Source organism: Schistocerca nitens, chromosome 4 (assembly GCF_023898315.1).
Source record: "Schistocerca nitens isolate TAMUIC-IGC-003100 chromosome 4, iqSchNite1.1, whole genome shotgun sequence".
NCBI lineage: Eukaryota > Metazoa > Arthropoda > Insecta > Orthoptera > Acrididae > Schistocerca > Schistocerca nitens.
The window spans coordinates 271,878,118-271,898,921 of NC_064617.1; the positions used below are offsets into that span (position 1 = coordinate 271,878,118).

Here is a 20,804-nt window from a genome sequence, read left to right on the forward strand (position 1 = left end):
ATATAACCTTCAAAATTTATTTAGCAGCGCAGAATATTAAATCATAGTTTATAGATCAGGAACCGTATCCAACTGCCTTTAATTTTATTCTCACGGATGACATTGAGACAGTAAATAACAAGAGAAATAACAAAACTCTCAGAATCAATATAGAGAATTCAAGTGTCCAGTGGATTCAAAAGTTTGCTATAATAGCGAATAATTGCTTTTACTGACTCCTTCATGCCTACGTCTTCTGTCAGACAATATTTGAAACTAGGACAAGCAAGGTAAACAATTTTTCCACAAATTGTCAAATTGGAAGTCGGAGAGCCAGTTACATAAATTACGATGACAACAAACGTTTTTCAAATAAACTGATCACAGGAGGCATCCAGCACATTTATTGTGAGTTACGTGCACAGTATGTAAACTGGCAACGCCACCAACACACAATACCACTAACAAGGGAACATCCCCATCGCACCCCCCTCAGATTTAGTTATAAGTTGGCACAGTGGATAGGCCTTGAAAAACTGAACACAGATCAATCGAGAAAACTGGAAGAAGTTGTATGAAAAAAATAAGCAAAATATACAAACTGAGTAGTCCATGCGCAAGATACGCAACAACAAGGACAGAGGAAGCTCAGGAGCGCCGTGATCCCGTGGTTAGCGTGAGCAGCTGCGCAACGAGAGGTCCTTCGTTCAAGTCTTCCCTCGAGTGAAAATTTGAATTTTTTCTTTTCAGATAATTATTATCTGTCCGTCCGATGCGAGGTAACTGCGCCGTAGTATGATGACGCTACACCGAAACAAACATCGAAACACATGACGTCAGTCGACTACAGCGCACGGAAGAGAGAGTATTCCTGCTAACGAGGCTCCCTGGCTGGCAGTTGACTGTTCGCTACTTTGGAAGAGAGTGCATTAAATACGTGAGATGCATTCCGTTGGCAATATGAATCCAGCAAATAGAGCTCGCGACTTCAGTAACAATGTCAATCAATGAATATTTTCCGAACTGTAAGGCATCGGAAAGTTCCTTAAGGGATCGAACGATTGTCGAACATTTGTATGATTATTTCCTACATTTGTTGATAAACAGTACGTGTGGTGATGATTGTCTGAAAATTAAAAATGAAACGACTCACTCGAGGGAAGACTTGAACCACGGACCTTTCACTCCGTAGCTGCTCACACTAACCACGCGACCACGGCGCTCCCGAACTCACACTATCCCTGCGCATGGACTACTCAGTTTGTATATTTTGCTTATTTTTTTTCATAGTTCCACACAACTTCTTCCTGTTTTCTCGATTGATCTGTGTTCAGTTTTTCAAGGCCTATCCACTGCGCCAACTTATAACTAAATCTGAGGAGGGTACGATGGGGAGGTTCCCTTGTTAGCTATGAAACAACTGTAGCAAAACGGAGTATCCTCGTTATCCATGTGATGAATAAGACGACTAATTCGCAACATAAATGTCAATGTAAGCATCAATTTATGTTGGAACGTGCTTACTGGACCAAATAACATACGTTTCCTACGTCTTCAATACGAATCAAGAAGCAAATGTAATTTAAAGGACATAAAAATATCGAGTGATTTTACTAACATAATTATGAACCACCCACGAACATAAATCGGCCGGCCGAAGTGGCCGTGCGGTTAAAGGCGCTGCAGTCTGGAACCGCGAGACCGCTACGGTAGCAGGTTCGAATCCTGCCTCGGGCATGGATGTTTGTAATGTACTTAGGTTAGTTAGGTTTAACTAGTTCTAAGTTCTAGGGGACTAATGACCTCAGCAGTTGAGTCCCATAGTGCTCAGAGCCATTTGAACCATTTTTGAACGAACATAAATCGATGATCACATAGTTGTCAAAAAGTATTCTACAGTATTGCCATTGTCCATTAGACTAGCAGCAGGAAGAAAACGTTCGCTCAGCTGTGCTGAGATATCTTGCACTGACGAAGCTCGCGCTTCGAAGACGCCACAGCATCGTCTGCCACCATTTCATGGGAAACGAAATATCTCAAGTGTACAGCCTTAGACATAAAAACACCGCCGGCGCAAGCAGCCGTGCGATCCGCGATATGACGCCGTTGAAAGCACGGCTAACCCGCGCCGGCAAGCTGTTAATATCATCTGATGTTGCTAACAAGTTATTTACTTCTGGTGAATGATTTTCTGGGAAATTCACTTAAAATAGAATAACTAAAATATATTTGATGTTACGGAAGACGAAGGACGCCTAATTCATTTCCCTCTCTTTACTTATGATGTTACATTCGCAATCTGAGCATACGTATTATCCATAACCACACTTAAGCGCCACACAGATACGTGAATGAAACACATTGGCGTACAGTTTTAGACATAAAAACTGACCGCCGGCCGCCTGCCACAGAGACTTAAGTCCGAGTCTATTCACTTAACGTAGCCAATAAAACTGACCGGCCATCTGCACAATCTGGCAACACTGTAAGATGCGGAAGCGTTAGGAGGAAGAGCTGTCTACTTCCGAGATGTTCTCGGATTGTGTGAGCCCGTGGTCTAGTGCTAGCCGGCACGGTAGCTCAGCGTGTTCGGTCAGAGAGCCGGTTGGCCTCTGTAATAAAAAAACTGAGTGGAAGGATCAACCACCGAACTTGAACAGGATGTCCTGCGACGTCCGCAACGACCAAACACAACGATCAATAATGAACAATAAGAAAAAAAGAAAGAAAAAATGGTAATCGTCGTGAATTCTAAGCTTATGGTCGCCTGTTCGTGTTCAACTATTTTTTTTTTAACCACATTTCGGTCTAAAGTTATGATTCTGATTGAGCATCGAAGATAATTCGCTTAACATTCTACCCACCAGCAATGACAAGTATTCCAGAAACAACTCCGCAGAACAGCTCGTGGCTGCGCCGCGATCATAACAGCTTACGCTCGAGCGTTTCCTCGCGCTGCAGCGGCTACCGGCAACCGGCCAGACGCCACCCGCCGCCTGAAATCCGGCGCCGCCCATGTGAACGCGCGCGGCGTTGTCAGTGTATGTATCAACTGTCATTTTCGAATTTGAAGTTCTAGTTATCATCTTGCAGTTAAGCACTGGATTTTGCATACTTGAAAATCATGAACCACAGTTAAGCATTGTAACATTGAGTCGCAAGTGGGAAAAGGTGTAACATCTGCAACACAACGTTTACTTTTGGTACAACAGAGGGGTGAATGCAGAGGAGGCAGCTAGAAAGATTTGAACTGTGTTTGCAGCGAGTGCTTTTGGTAAAAATACGCCAGAAAAAGATATTCGTGTTTCAACAAAGATCGTTCTGGCATGAATGACTTTCCACGTTAAGGAAGTCTCGACTACTGATATATGTGATAGATTACCATTTAACCATCATGCGACATTTGCATTCAACAGGCAAAGTTCAGAAGTCTAGTGTAGGAGTACTGCATGCTCTAATTCGAAACAACAAAAATCAATGGAGTGACTATTATTGAACGTCATCAGGTCACTCATCGAGCATTCCTATGCAGTACTGTTACTGGTGACGTATTTTGTTGCCTTTATTGTTAACTTCCTAAGAAGAAATAAAGGCTGAGCCAGACCAAAAGACGTAAACTCGAGGAAAGAGTAACGTGAACATGATATTTTACATCTGATAATTCCAAAAGTGTGTTTTGGGCTACGAATTCTGCCCCCAGGGTGTGTGCAACACAGCTGGAATTTGTTGCCAACAACTGAGACACCTTTCTATCGCAGTGTAAGAAAATCGAGCAACAAAACTACAACACCTGTGCTACTGCTTGATAACTCACTCTGTTGATTTGAGAAACAAAACTATCCAGGAGATTGATAGGAAAGTCGTCTCTCAGGCACTTGTATTGATAGGGAAGTCCTCTCTCAAGCACTTGTCCCTCTCGTCATATATTTGTAAAATTTTACCTTTCCCGCTCTTGATGGATCAACCGTCAAGGCAATTCATTCTAGACGAAAATACTCTTAAAACTACTCTGCTTTAATAACATCGTTGGAACCAGTAGGTTTCTACAGGCGTAGAATTTTTAAACAACTTTAGCATTGTCAGATCGTTTTAGATATCGTGAAAGAAAATTCTGCTGCTGATTAATTTCTCTTTGATAATTACTGTTGCGTTTAGTAAACTAATGGAAAATGCAATTAAAATATTCACTGTACTAATACAAATTAAATTCAGCTTACTACAGAAACATCACGACGGCAGTCTATCTTAATAAAGCATTAAGTGTCTGTGAGACGATTGAGCCTATTTTAACACGAATTAGTAGGATATTACCGACTTTTGACTTCGAAAAGATCTGTATTTATTTCATTTCCAGTACCATTCGTAAGTATTATGAAAATGTGACATTTCATAGATAAAATTATGTATTCACAACAACAAAAAATATGTCGGCAGAAAACAAAAGTGGCATTATGAATTTGGCAGTACCGTAAGATTTTCGCTCTGATACTAAGAGTTACTGAAAGTAGCAAGACGAATTTTGCTCGAGTGTTGTCTTACGATTCCCTTATTGAGTTTTTATCAGCCTGCTTGTAGCTGTGCTAAAAAAGAATTAAAAATCTGGCTTTCAGCGAGTCTCGAAAGGCGAACGAAAGCAGCTTGCACCTGTTAGCTAAGCATGAACTGGTTTTTTCCTAAAGTGGGAAGACATCCTTTTGTGGTTGAATTGTTGGCAAATGTCAGTCAGACGTGTGCCGTTGGTCTAAGCGTTTCGGTGTGTTGAATTTGCACCAAAGATTTTTCTACAGGTTTTTTCTGCCCAGATAGAGAGTTGAAGTTTCCCATTAGTATTTTCACGTCACCGCTACGGTCGCAGGTTCGAATCCTGCCTCGGGCATGGATGTGTGTGATGTCCTTAGGTTAGTTAGGTTTAATTAGTTCTAAGTTCTAGGCGACTAATGACCTCAGAAGTTAAGTCGCATAGTGCTCAGAGCCATTTGAACCATTTTGAACCAGAATTTTTCGACATTTTCGATGTTTTTCTTATTTTTGATGTTGGTGGGGACACGTGCATTGATGAGTGTATATTTTTTACTGGGGCTCTGAATGAACATAGTACCTAAGCTTACACACTACTTAACCTAAATTATCCTAAGGACAAACACACAAACTCATGCCCGAGGGAGGACTCGAACCTCCGCCGGGATCAGCCACACAGCCCATGACTGCAGCGCCCCAGACCGCTCGGCTAATCCCGCACGGCTACTTAAAGTATACTCGTCCACAAAACCCATGTGGACAATTATCTGATAATCGGTCAAGCTTTGCTTTGTCGCAGCTCTTTAGCATACAAGTCCATTTACTTTCAGGCTCCTCCTTACAATTCTTGCAATGCAAGGTAATTGAAAAATCCCTTCCACTCGACGCCAACTGAGGAACTGACTGGTGCATGTGTTGTTCAACACACAGTAGTTGTCAGCCTCACTAGAATCAATGACTGTGTGTGTGTGTGTGTGTTTTCGTGTTCTTCCACAATCTGAAATAATACTATTAACATTAGAGAGACAACCAACAATAAATAATTCATCAAATATGACTGTAAAGTATTTTAATGCGATGGGAAGTTACTAACTGAATTTTCACCCAACCCACGTCCTGCATATTACGTTAAGTAAGATGTATTAACTCCATAGTATCGTTAGCAGAGACAGTGCGCTCTTGTTGTCGAGGCTCGCGACAAGCGCAGCGATCAGCAGTGCCCAATGCCGCCGCGATTTGTTTATGTTGGCTGAGCGTGGACACTGCAGCAGACGCTTCGCCATAAACAGAAAGAAATCACCTTGGCTCTGACCGCAGTGAGCAGATATCACTGCCTGCGTGTTCTTATAGTAACCAACGTGAGACTCTACTCACAGGTGCCATGGAGCAATTGCAACGGGTATCATGTCATTAGTCATCAGAATATTAACCAGTTATGAAATGTCCACTCTATTTGAATCCCAAGAAAATAGGAACCTTCTCACAAAGGAATGTGAGGTGATATCAAAATTTATCCAACATACAAAAATTAACTGCAGGGCTTTCATGTATGCAGTAGTAGCACACAAGGATATATTATGTCTTGGAAGCGTATATTTCATTTCCTCTTCTCATATTAACGCCCTTGTTTTAGTATGAAGTGGGAAAATAAACACGAAAAACTTAAGTTCCTGAGAAGCATATAAGTCATTTCCTCTTCTCATATCATAACTTTTGTTTTAGTATGAGGTAAAAAAAATAAACAGTCTAGGGTTCTGAAACATAATATGACACCAGATTCTTATCGTAGGCGCTATCGGAAACGCAAAAAGCAGGGAGCTGTCCATTGTTTTGTCCAAAAGTCTGTTTCCTTTCATGCATTACTCACGTTAGGAGAACCGGCCGTGGTGGCCAAGCGGTTAAAGGCGCTACAGTCTGGAACCGCGTGACCGCTGCGGTCGCAGGTTCGAATCCTGCCTCGGGCATGGATGTGTGTGATGTCCTTAGGTTAGTTAGGTTTAATTAGTTCTAAGTTCTTGGCGACTGATGACCTTAGAAATTAAGTCGCATAGTGCTCAGAGCCATTTGAACCACTTGAACCACGTTAGGAGATTCTTATTTAAGGACTTGTGGGCATCAAGTTCTTCAGCAGAACAAGCCTTATGTTATTGTGCTAATTACGGTATAGAAAAAATGCAACAAAGACGAGTTCCCCTGGAGCAGTGAGGATATTTGCACATGTCTGTATTCAGCAATGACCGCCAGCTGCCACAACACTTCACAGAATCTTTGCGGCAGGCAACACAACTGTGCGTGCACTTCAGACTTCATTCAGTAAGACGTCAGGAGTTGGATGGAAACGTCAAAGTCGTATTCAATCCAGAATGAGGTGTTATTAAGGTAGTTGAACGTTCTAGCAATTACACTTCTATAATTCCCATATGCGTATTCCGATAGCCAAAATAACCCGTTAGTGCGAAACCATCTGGAACTGCATTAACATCAAACTGCAAGAACTTGAGACAATACGTGGACTCTTCTCTTCGCTAAGTGACCTGTTACTGATATTTAGGATTCTCTCCGTCCTAGGCGTAGTGGAAATGGAACTTCAGAGGCGCCGGCCAGGGTGGCCGAGCGGTTCTAGGCGCTACAGTCTGGAACAGCGCGACCGCTACGGTCGCAGGTTCGAATCCTGCCTTGGGCATGGATGTGTGTGATGTCCGTAGGGCCGGCCGCGGTGGCCGTGCGGTTCTAGGCGCTTCAGTCAGGAACCGCGGGACTGCTATGGTCGCAGGTTCGAATCCTGCCTCGGGCATGGATGTATGTGATGTCCTTAGGTTAGTTAGGTTTAAGTAGTTCTAAGTTATAGGGGACTGATGACCTGAGATGTTAAGTCCCATAGCGCTCAGAGCCATTTGAACCATTTTTTGATGTCCGTAGGTTAGTTAGGTTTAAGTAGTTCTAAGTTATAGGGGACTGATGACCTCAGCAGTTAAGTCCCCTAGTGCTCAGAGCCATTTGAACCTTTTTTTTTTTTTTGTACTTCAGAGGAGCTTTCGCTATTCTTGACAAACATGAGAAACTTGTAATCACTGCGAGTTACAACAGCGTGATGATAATGGTTTAGGTTGTCAGTAGTTTTGGTGGTGTTATGCTGTCAAACTGCTTACAGCAACGTTAATGGTGGCGCACATAATTTAGCGCTGACCACCTACTTAAGTAAAGATAGTGTTGTGGCGTCGTCGCTTGTCTTTATTTGGCCTCAGCTTGAGTAATCCGATTTAACGAACATAGTACTACATTCGCGGGCTGCTAATGATACAGTATGACTACAGAGATCATCGAGCGGGTATTACTTTAATTCTGCAAAGAATTGCTTAAAAAATATTACCCTCAGCTATGCAGCTGGAATGACTCATGACACAGGTACTCTATGTTGCCCTTGGTTAAGTGATCAGTTCGCTGCAATCCTGCTTCTTCTGTTTGTAAATACTTGAATACTTCAAAAATGGTTTAAATGGTTCTGAGCGCTATGGGACTTAACGTCTGAGGTGGTCAGTCCGCTAGAACTTAGAACTACTTAAACCTAACTAACCTAAGGGCATCAGACACATCCATGTCCGAGACTGGAGTCGAACCTGAGACCGTAGCTCTCACGCGGTTCCAGACTGTAGCGCCTAGAACCGCTCGGCCACACTGGCCGGCATACTTGTATACTGACCATTCGTTATTTGACTAAATATGAACTACAATCTAATTCGCATGTATATGGCATGGGATAGCTCCGGCACGATGGTATGATTGGTTTCCGTCGGAGTCCCGTTATTTTGATGGCAAGACTAATGTTCGCAAATCACCTCTATTGCCTCAAAAAACAATTGCATCTTAAATATCGAACGACCGACGTCCACACTGTCACAGCGCGTTGAAATACAGCAACGACAGCAGATGAAAATTTGTTTCCGACTGAGCTTCGAACCTAGACCTGCTGCTTACTAGACAGACGTGCTGACCACTGCACTATTTTTTTTTTTTTTAAGTTTGAGAAGTCTTTCAGCACCAGGTAGGCGGAGGCAAAGAGGGCAGGGGTCGAAAATCCGAGGCCTGGCCACAATGCCTCCCCCATACCTGTCACTGAGCAGCTGCATTATTCACATGTACTCCATGTTTGCACCCATATATTCCTTTAAATTGTTGAACAAAATTGAAGTAGTAATTAAGGTAAAATAAATTACAGATTGTCGCCTCCAATGGCGTGCGTTCGTTGTGGAACATAACTTATAACAGTGAACAGGGTGACGGAAAAATAAATAACAAACATTCATTCAGAAATATATTCACAATTTAAGTTATTATGCACTGGATGCATATGAAGTCTGTAAGGAAGCCATATATTTTTCAACAAATGGAAGAAGTTTCGGAGCCGGAGGGGGTTTGCCAAATTAGAACAGTTCTGATTTAAGAACCGACGTAAAAGAATATTCCAGGAATAAAAAAAAGTGAAAGAATAGTATTCTGCTTCTAATCAATAAAACTGTCCACCTCTTTGTAGCCCACATAAAGCAATAGATAAAAAAATTTTAAACCATTCCTTATATTTGTTATTCTTCTTCAGCTTAAAATGTTCTTCTGCAATATAAATCATGCACTCTTCTAAGTTCTAAGTTTTGTTTATTACGACCTAAAACAAAAACTGTCCCAGAAGCCACGAATAACTGTTATTCTTTGCGGATGGGTAACATTTCCAGTCAGGTTTAAAGCTTCAGTTATCGGTATATGACTTTCTGCGGTTCTGTGGATAGTGCTAATTTCTTCCTAGTCCAGTTCCAAATTCTGATTCTATTTTCACATAAGAAGGTGTGCGCTACAGTTTCTACAAGCCCACATTTGTCGCAGTATGAAGATGGTCTCAATTTGATTTTTCATAATCGTTCCGCTGTGGGTATGGTTTCGTTTACAACGTCGCACCATACGGCACTGACTCTAGTTGGTATAATTTTATTGTTGATATTTTTCCAGACGTTCCTCCAGTTTTTTGTAGTTTAATTCACCGGAATTAGTTTGTGTAGACGATGTCTGGTAATATAATCATAGACGGTTCTAGTGTTGGTTTGTGCTGGTGGAAGTCCTATACAGCTCCAATCGCCATAGTACTTTCGGACGTAATCTAGGCTGGCGTGCTACATTAACAGGAGCGTTCCAATCTCCAGGATCTAACGAGAGGAACAGAAGTTTCGTGATGCTTATCTTAGTGGCATGTATTAGTTTAAAGGCACGTCTTTAATTCCAAGTCCTCTGTTTTGCCTCTGCAAAGTCGCCGTGTGGAAGGGTACTTCGAAGATATTTTGTTTCCACACATACCAAGAGGCTACAGCTAATATTTTATGTGCAGTGACATGATAAATTTTGCTAAGTATGTATGTATTTATAAACTGAACTTTCTGCAGTCAGTCTAACGATCGCATGTCATGGTCCTTCAACACGGTTCCGATGACATTAAGTTTCCGCTCCCAGTTGTTCGTGGCCATGCGCTTGGGGTTCGCCCTTAACCACAATCCGAGATGGAGACTCACTTCAGTTACATCTAACCAGTGCGCACTTATTGCACTATTGTAGGAACCGAGATGCAGTATTTTGGATTTAAAATTTTGTAAATTTGTGGTGAGAACGTATGGGACGAAGTAAGCTTACACACTACTTAATCTAACTTAAAATATGGGCAATGCCGGAGGGAGGACTCGAAGCTCCGACGGTGGGCACTGTCGGGACACAGCAACCAACCTCTCTGCAGCACATATCTACACACGCTCCTCATCAGACGCGAATTCCCATCTTTGCCGTATACCACATGCGCGGTACCCCTCTCCCCCCCCCCCCCCCCCCTCTCCTCCACGGCCATTATTCCACTCGCTCGCGGCCACACTGTATTCCCGCGAGGACTCGGACGATGTCGTGCGTCAGGGTTCGGACGATGTCGTGCGTCTAGCACTGAAAACTTTAGATGACCCGTCGAAAGCCAAATAATTATACAGGATGTTTCAGGAGAAATAGTAATTATTGTAGGAGATGGTAGTATAGACAAATTGCAGAAACAATGACATATAACATGTGTCCAATTTTTATTGAACATACATATAGCTGGGTTGTAATAAATCTAGAGGTAGCCCTGGATGGAAAAATATTATGAACACCTCACATAAATAATGTGTTCCACTGCGAAAGACAATCTTATTAGCACTAGAAGCTGCTGTAGGGTAAAATGGGGTCTAAACCCAGTACAAACTGGATATACACCTCTGTAAAAAGACCATTGGTAATTTATAGGCCTATAATATGAACAAAGTCGAACAGAAGGTGGCTGCTAGGGAGTCTGGCAAAGTGCAGAGACTGATCTGCTTTCACAAACAGATGGAATTAGGAGGACATCCTCTCTTGGGATTGATATTACGCTAGACATGCCAGCCTTATATCTGTGGCTTAAAATGGAGACAGCGACAGGGACATAAAGGCTAAAAATTGGAAATAGCTGGATATAGTTAGAATATACGGAATCCCAAATCAGTATGGCGCTGGCTCGGGAAATGCCGACTAACTATACAGTAACTTGTAGCTGTTTCAATAAACCTTGCCATGTAACAGTTGGAGGCAGGGAGCAGTGGAAGAACGAACCACTAAACCGTGCAGGAGACATAATATAGTGGTTTACTGACAGGTCGAAAACAGATGAATGTACCGGGTCTGCTGTACTGCCTAGAATCTCTTTAGGGAAGATGGCCACAGTATTACATGACATCTTCTATCAGCAAGTGCACGGAGGAGAATTAGAGTAGACCCTACAAAAATCGTAGCATCTACTTTTATTCAGACAGCCAAGCAGCTCTGAAATCTCTATCAGCCCGTACAACTAGATCGAAGGTCGTTGCAGAATGCCATGAAACATTTTCTTTCGGACATGTCCGAAAGAACAGACACCACACATATATCCATATACAGGGTGTTTCACGAGGAATAGTAGATATTTTAGCACGTGGTAGTACAGACGAAATGCATAAAAGAATTCCATATAAATGCGTCCACTTTTTATTGAGGACAGAGATACAGCTGTTAGTACGTAACCCTAACACACTCAAATCAAAGGCAAATGAGGACGTTCAAAGTTGATTTTCAAAAATTTCCCCACCAACTTCAATGCACATTTGACTTCTCTTGACAACACCACGTGTAGCTCTTCTGAGGTCGTCTTTGCGTTCTTTTATGAGGGCTGCACTATTCATAATCCGAACGATCAAATCGGCTCTTGGGTTTACGTTTTCTTTGTAGACTTCGCCTTTAACCATCCCCACAGGCAAATATCCAAAGAGTGAACGTCCAGGGACCTTGAAGGCCAAGAAAAGTGCCCATAGCTAATGATCGATCTTCCAGAAAATGTTAGGTTTGGATAATGTGTCACCTGACGACTAGAATTTGCAGGAGCCCCGTCATGCTGGAGGAACATAGGCATTCCTGTAGCCAAATAAACCTCTTTCAATAACGCTGGAAGTCATTTTCAAGGAAATGTAGACAACTGGGTCCTGTAAGGACCAACATACGAAACGAAAATGCATTGAACCCAGCTGCATGTACGAAATAAAAATTGGACACATGTTATATGGCATTTCTTCTGCAACTTGTCTATACTACCACCTCCTACAATATTTACTATTCCTCCTGAAACATCCTGAATAATTATTTGGGTCTCGGCGGCTCATCTAAAGTTTTCAGTGCTAGGCGCACGACATCGTCCAAACCCACGTGGGAATACAGTGTGGCCGCGAGCGAGTGGAATAATGGTCGGGGGGCTTGGTCTCATAAATTAGATTAAGTAGTGTGTAAGCTTACTTGGTCCCATACGTTCTCACCACAAATTTACAAAATTTTAAATCCAAAATACTGCATCTCGGTTCCTACAATAGTGCAAAAGTGCGCACTGGTTAGATGTAACTGAAGTGAGTCTCCATCTCGGATTGTGGTTAAGGGCGACCCCCAAGCGCATGGACACGAACAACTGGGAGCGGAAACTTAATGTCATCGGAACCGTGTTGAAGGACCATGACATGCGATCGTTAAACTGACTGCAGAAAGTTGTGACAGTGTGGACGTCGGTCCTTCGATATTTAAGATGCAATTGTTTTTTGAGGCAATAGAGGTGATTTGCGAACATTTGTCTTGCCATCAAAATAACGGGACTCCAACGGCATCCAATCCTTAGTCATACCTTCGTGCCGGAGCTAACCCATGCCATATACATGCGAATTAGATTGTAGTTCATATTTAGTCAAATAACGAATGGTCAGTATACAAGTATGCCGGCCAGTGTGGATTCAAATAGAGTGGACATTTCATCACTGGTTAATATTCTGATGACTAATGACATGATAGCTGTTGCAATTGCTCCATGGCACCTGTGAGTAGAGTCTCACTTTGGTTACTATAAGAACACGCAGGCAGTGATATCCGCTCACTGCGGTCAGAGCCAAGGTGATTTCTTTCTGTTTATGGCGAAGCGTCTGCTGCAGTGTCCACGCTCAGCCAACATAAACAAATCGCGGCGGCATTGGGCACTGCTGATCGCTGCGCTTGTCGCGAGCCTCGACAACAAGAGCGCACTGTCTCTGCTAACGATACTATGGAGTTAATACATCTTACTTAACGTAATATGCAGGACGTGGGTTGGGTGAAAATTCAGTTAGTAACTTCCCATCGCATTAAAATACTTTACAGTCATATTTGATGAATTATTTATTGTTGGTTGTCTCTCTAATGTTAACAGTATTATTTCAGATTGTGCATGATCACGAAAACACACACACACACACAGTCATTGATTCCAGTGAGGCTGACAACTACTGTGTGTTGAACAACACATGCACCAGTCAGTTCCTCAGTTGGCGTCGAGTGGATGGGATTTTTCAATTACCTTGCATTGCAAGAATTGTAAGGAGGAGCCTGAAAGTAAATGGACTTGTATGCTAAAGAGCTGCGACAAAGCAAATCTTGACCGATTATCAGATAATTGTCCACATGGGTTTTGTGGACGAGTATACTTTAAGTAGCTGCGCGGGATTAGCCGAGCGGTTGCCGGCACGGTAGCTCAGCGTGTTCGGTCAGAGGGTTACGTGCCCTCTGTAATAAAAAAACTGAGTTAATTGATCATCAACGAACTTAAAACGGATGACTTACGACGTCCGCCCCGAGCAGACACAACGAACAAAAGCGAACAAAATTACATTGAAAAAAAAAAAAAAGCGGTCTGGGGCGCTGCAGTCATGGGCTGCGTGGCTGATCCCGGCGGAGGTTCGAGTCTTCGAGTCTTCCCTCGGGCATGAGTGTGTGTGTTTGTCCTTAGGATAATTTAGTTTAAGTAGTGTGTAAGCTTAGGTACTGATGACCTTAGCAGTTGAGTCCCATAAGACTTTACACACATTTGAACATTTTTTTATACTTTTAGTAACCAACCCACCCACGATCATTACGTAAGATTTCTCGAAGGCTTAGGGAATTGATTTCATTAAGTCGTCGACAGTGTAGCGTGATGGTTTACTTCCCAACATATGTTTTCTATATTTGTCCAAAGGTCGCTTGCTTTTGTAGATCCACGTGGCAATGGCCTTGTTACCTCTGCCCACATATTCTCTATCTGGTTGATGTTTGGTGATCGTGGAACAAACGGCAACAGCTTTATCCTCTCTTGGGCCTGAAACCAATCTCGCACTGCTCTGCTATGATGGATGGGGCTCTGCTCCTGTAAATAAACTATTATCACGTTAGTCCATGTATTTATATTTAAATAACGTATTTGTAATAATCACATTGGATTATTATTTTCCACAGTGTTTAAGAATTCAGTCCCTGTCTTAGATAAGTGATCTATATTCAACAGTCCGATTAAGAATGTGATTTGCCCGGTCTATCACATGATGAGAGTCGTAGTCAGATATCCACATTAAGACTGCCTAGCTGAATCCGATTAGAACTATCTGGTATCGAAACGAAATTACAGAAATCGGATAATTTGAACGTCTGTATTGCAACAATGCTGCGCCATAAATTCCTATATGGAGTAACAGGTAGCAACTGTCTAAGAAAAAGTGAGAAATATGTCTTCTAGCAGCAATGTAACGTAATTATAACCCACATTTATGTGATGGAAATACTGAATCGAACAATACACATCTATTTCAGTGGTGGGAAGATACACCATATCGGATTTGCTGATGACATAATGACAATAATAATAATAATCGCGTGTGGCGGATAGGGGAAACCCTCCCCCATATGGGTGGTACCGAGGACATCAAATACTGGGGGTGAACCAAATACTAACACAATCCTGAACGGCTACCAAATCCGTTGAACCCAAAATCCAGACACGTCTGAGTGAAAATCACCGCTACTCTGGTCACCGTCTCTTAGCTCAATGAGCTTGGCTGAAAATATTGGCTTTCAAAGGCTTCAACACCCTCTGGTCCTGTCCGGTCCTGGTATCACCCAAGCCAAACCAATGAAACACAAGCAAACATGAACTATGCAAGCAAAGTCAACTTTACCCCAGGTGGTACACAACCCGGCTGTCGACAGGCGGCAGTTGGATTTTCGGATTCTGGGGAGTCCAGGTTAGCACGGCAGAGAATATCGAAGATCTCTGGTAAATTTCCCTACAAGGAAGAAACATGCATTTAAAAGTAAACATCGATACATTGATCCAAACACGAAAACTAAATAATCTCACAAAAGAAATCCACCGACAAAAAATTCTCATCCTTGCTCTTCAAGAACCACGACTAACGGACAATGAAACCTTGCATTAGGGAAACCATTGCGTCTTCAAAAGCAAAATACAACAAAAGGTAGGGAAAGGCGTACCAATATTCGGCATTGCATTTCTCGAACACAGATCTATCATCAACTATGTCAAAGAAATCACACTCATCAACAATGAAAAGGTTCAAATGACTCTGAGCACTATGGGACTTAACACCGGAGGTCATCAGTCCCCTAGAACTTAGAACTACTTAAACCTAACTTAACCTAAGGACATCACACACATCCATGCCCGAGGCTGGATTCGAACCATCGACCGTAGCAGTCGCGCGGTTCCGAACTGAAGCGCCTAGAACCGCTCGGCCACCGGGGCCGGCCCATCAACAAGCGACTTATGACTATGCTCATTCAGAGCCACAGTAAAAAATATACGCTCATCAATGCACGTGTCCCCACCAACAACGAAAATAAGAAAAACTCCGAAAATGTCGAAAAATTCTGGAACACACTCGAAAATACTATGAGCAAAATTCACCAGGATGACGTGAAAATACTAGTGGGAGACTTCAACTCTCTATTTGGGACAGAAAAAACCTGTAGAAAAATCTTTGGCACAAATTCAACACACCGAAACGCTTAGACCAACGGCACACGTCTGACTGACATTTGCCAACAATTCAACCACAAAAGGACGTCTTCCCACTTTAGGAAAAAACCAGTTCCCAGGTAACATGCTTAGCTAACAGGTGCAAGCTGCTTTCGTTCGCCTTTCGCGACTCGCTGAAAGCCAGATTTTTAATTCTTTTGTAGCACAGCTACAAGCAGGCTGATAAAAACTCAATAAGGGAATCGTAAGACAACGCTCGAGCAAAATTCGCCTTGCTACTTTCAGTAACTATTAGTGTCAGAGCGAAAACCTTACGGTACTGCCAAATTCATAATGCCACTTTTGTTTTCTGCCGACATACTTTTTGTTGTTGTGAATATATGATTTTATCTATGAAATGTCACATTTTCATAATACTTACGAATGGTAGAGGAAATGAAATAAATACAGATATTTTCGAAGACAAAAGTTGGTAATATCCTACTAATTGGTGTTAAAATAGGTTCAATCGTCTCACAGACACTTAATGCTTTATTACGATAGACTGCCGTCGTGATGTTTCTGTAGTAAGCTGAATTTAATTTGTATTAGTACAGTGAATACTTTAATTGCATTTTCCATTAGTTTACTAAACGCAACAGTAATTATCAAAGAGAAATTAATCAGCAGCAGAATTTTCTTTCACGATATCTAACAATGCTAAAGTTGTTTAAAAATTCTACGCCTGTAGAAACCTACCGGTTCTAACGATGTCATTAAACCAGAGTAGTTTTAAGAGTATTTCTGTCTAGAAATGAATTGCCTTGATGGTTGATCGATCAAGAGCGGGAAAGGTAAAATTTTACAAATATATGACGAGAGGGACAAGTGCTTGAGAGAGGACTTCCCTATCAATACAAGTGCCTGACAGACGACTTTTCTATCAATCTCCTGGATTGTTTTGTTTCTCAAATCAACAGAGTGAGTTATCAAGCAGTAGCACAGGTGATGTAGTTTTGTTGCTCGATTTTCTTACACTCCGACCGAAAGGAATGCTCGATGAGTGACTTGATGACGTTCAATAATAGTCACTCCGTTGATTTTTGTTGTTTCGAATTAGAGCATGCAGTACTCCTACACCAGACTTCTGAACTTTGCCTGTTGAATGCAAATGTCGCATGATGGTAATCTATCACATATATCAGTAGTCGAGACTTCCTTAATGTGGAAAGTCATTCATGCCAGAACGATCTTTGTTGAAACACGAATATCTTTTTCTGGCGTATTTTTACCAAAAGCACTCGCTGCAAACACAGTTCAAATCTTTCTAGCTGCCTCCTCTGCATTCACCCCTCTGTTGTACCAAAAGTAAACGTTGTGTTGCAGATGTTACACCTTTTTCCACTTGCGACTCAATGTTACAATGCTTAACTGTGGTTCATGATTTTCAAGTATGCAAAATCCAGTGCTTAACTGCAAGATGATAACTAGAACTTCAAATTCGAAAATGACAGTTGATACATACACTGACAACGCCGCGCGCGTTCACATGGGCGGCGCCGGATTTCAGGCGGCGGGTGGCGTCTGGCCGGTTGCCGGTAGCCGCTGCAGCGCAAGGAAACGCTCGAGCATAAGCTGTTATGATCGCGGCGCAGCCACGAGCTGTTCTGCGGAGTTGTTTCTGGAATACTTGTCATTGCTGGTGGGTAGAATGTTAAGCGAATTATCTTCGATCAGAATCACAACTTTAGACCTTCCACTCAGTTTTTTTATTACAGAGGCCAACCGGCTCTCTGACCGAACACGCTGAGCTACCGTGCCGGCTAGCACTAGACCACGGGCTCACACAATCCGAGAACATCTCTGAAGTAGACAACACTTCTTCCTAACGCTTCCGCATCTTACAGTGTTGCCAGATTGTGCAGATGGCCGGTCAGTTTTATTGGCTACGTTAAGTGAATAGACTCGGACTTAGTCTCTGTGGCAGGCGGCTGGCGGCCAGTTTTTATGTCTAAAACTGTACGCCAATGTGTTTCATTCACGTATCTGTGTGGCGCTAAAGTGCGGTTATGGATAATACGTATGCTCAGATTGCGAAAGTAACATCATAAGTAAAGAGAGGGAAATGAATTAGGCGTCCTTCGTCTTCCGTAACATCAAATATATTTTAGTTATTCTATTTTAAGTGAACTGCGCAGAAAATCATTCACCAGAAGTAAATAACTTGTTAGCAACATCAGATGATATTAACAGCTTTCCGGCGCGGGTTAGCGGTGCTTTCAACGGCGTCATATAGCGAATCGCACGGCTGCTTGCGCCGTCAGTTCGAATCCTTCCCCGGGCATGGATGTGTGATAAGTTAGGTTGGTTTAAGTAGTTCTGGGTCTAGGGGCTGATGACGTAAGCAGTTTGGTCGCGTAGTTCTTGGAGCCATTTTTCGACCTTTCACGTAAATTTTCTTTTCATAAACGGCCGTATCTTTAGATTGCGTTGACATAGAAGCTCACTTTTTTACACCACCAAGGGACCGGTTACAGCTACGACAGGTACTGAAGATGAGGGCCGCATAAATAACACCCCCTACTCTTTATTCGAAATGTGCTTGTTGTAGTCGATACATCAGCATATTAATCGTAGCTACGCTTTCGATCCAAATAACGTTTACAGGAATGCAAATAGAATCCATTTGCATATACACGTGGTAATTCACATCCCAGTATTAATGCTACCGCGTTTTAGAAGTGCGAACATTCCCATTGCTAGCTAGCTTAAGAAACACTTAGGCTAATGAACGTTTTCCGGCTGTGGCGAGTCTAGTGGAGAATTCGAAACAGTGTAGAATACGTTTGGCAGCTGTGTAGCCGTTTGTTTCCTGGGGTGGTGCAGAAATATCCTACTAAATTTACTCTCTAATAACAGTATTTTGCTATTTCGATAAACATCTCGAATGGCTGCACATAAGCGGTGACATAAAGGAAGAAAATTCATGTTTTTGAGTCCAGAAAGCTCTATGCAACAGAAACTGCAGATCATTTTGCCATTTTCATTGCGAAATTGCCGGCTTATTCATGTCTGGGGTAATAATAGAGGGCTGTCTGAGTTGTCTGCTAGCGTAGTGAAAGAAAGGTCTGGTTTGTTTTCGGTTCTAATCTCGATGGAGGCAGGTAGAATATCAGTAAAGCAATTTTAAGAAATTCTCGCGCCCCCAATACTTTTTATCGCTACCTTTATTCTGTACTGGCGCTCTGTGCATGTCAATATGACACTCTTGTAGAATTTCATACATGTTACTGCCTACTTTTTCCGCTTCTGTCAATAATGGAATTGACTTAAGTGTGGCACTGAATGATTTTTAACTGAATTTCGTTATGAATCTTCACGCATTGCTAAATTTGCACACTTTCATGGTAGGTCAGCAACGGTAATCCAGTATGACTGGTCTGAACGTTGACACAGACCGTTTCGCGGCCGAAAGCGGATAATATTTTGCTAATTCGTAACGATCCGGGGTTCTTTGTCTTACTAAAACAGTTATGTTATCTCGATAAGTTGAATTCATTTTTATTGGTACAGTTCATACCAATTAGCGTTTCTTCTTTCATTCTGTCTTATATTTACGTGTTGTATTTAACACACTAATCAGCATTAATATAGTATTAAAAGTTATTGAAAACAGCCTAAAAAAGTTCAGATAGTTTGTCAATTTCACGCCTGTGCATAGTATGTTGGTAGCACTTCGTCGCCTTGCCGGTTATGCTGTGTAGCAGACTTTAAAGCCGTGCGGATCAGCATAACGAAAAGGCGAGGGGTCTCGCTCGTTTTGTCCACGACTGTACATGTCGGACCCGCGTGTCGCCACTAAGTGATCGCAGACCGAGCGCCACCACACGGCAGGTCTCGAGAGACTGACTAGCACTCGCCCCAGCTGTACGACGACGTTGCTAGCGACTACACTGACGAAGCCTTTCTCTCATTTGCCGAGAGACAGTTAGAATAGCCTTCAGCTAAGTCCATGGCTACGACCTAGCAAGGCGCCATTTGTAACATTGCATGTATCTTAAGAGTCTCACTTGATTCGTCAAGAGCAATATACCACAAGGATGGAATAAAGTTAAGTATTTCCACAGCTACGTACTTTTCTTTATAGCATTCATTACGTATCTTGTTTCAGACCTCACGCCATCCTTCGTGCGCTTATAGCGTGCATTTCGACCCCTCAAATACACTGTGTCGGCACCTCTGTCGACACAACAAAGTGAATACGGCTTCCACATGCTATTATGTACGAAACAAACAAAACCAACAGAAAAATGTAAAAAAACAAAATTTAAAACAATCAAGAAACAAACGGGACCAAGAAAAAAATTAAAAAAGTCGTAGAGCATTCGACTGTAGATCGAGAGGTCCCCGGTTCAATCCCGGGAGCTCCCTTCATTTTTCAGTATCTCGAAAAAACAAATGACGGTTGTCGCGGTGAGTTGCAAATACATGTTTCAGATGCACTCCGCACGCCATACCGAAGGCTTTGGAGCAACATTTCAATGGGGGGATCGCAGCCCAGGTTCTTGCAGGTCATCGTCCTCCCGCCATGAGGTGGAACTGTACGAAATCCACTTGCTTGGGGGAAGAATCTTGTACACTGAATTTTTTAGAATATGGTGATACGTAAAAGTTTTCATGTACTGCTGCATGGAGAAACAAAAATTGGAGGAGCTGTGATTTGAAGCCAGGACTTTCTGCATGCGAAGCAGACACTCTACCACTGAGTTACACCCCCGCCAGAGCAAGTACCTCTGGGACGAGTCTCTCGTGGATCCTAGTGTCATTATTTCTTAGGTTTGAACGGTACAGTAAGTGTTCGAGGAACCTATTCATGACAAGACCTAAGCAGCGTCGACTCCGTGGCGCAACGGTAGCGCGTCTGACTCCTAGTTCCGCTTGA

At 42.5% G+C, this 20,804-nt stretch overlaps 1 non-coding gene across 1 annotated transcript; it reads right to left on the bottom strand.

The window, feature by feature from the left end:
• Positions 1-20,567: 20,567 nt before the first annotated feature.
• On the bottom strand, positions 20,568-20,639 carry Trnaa-cgc (transfer RNA alanine (anticodon CGC)). Its single transcript has one exon. It is a non-coding gene; the product is annotated as a tRNA-Ala (tRNA).
• Between the last annotated feature and the right edge of the window lie 165 nt (positions 20,640-20,804).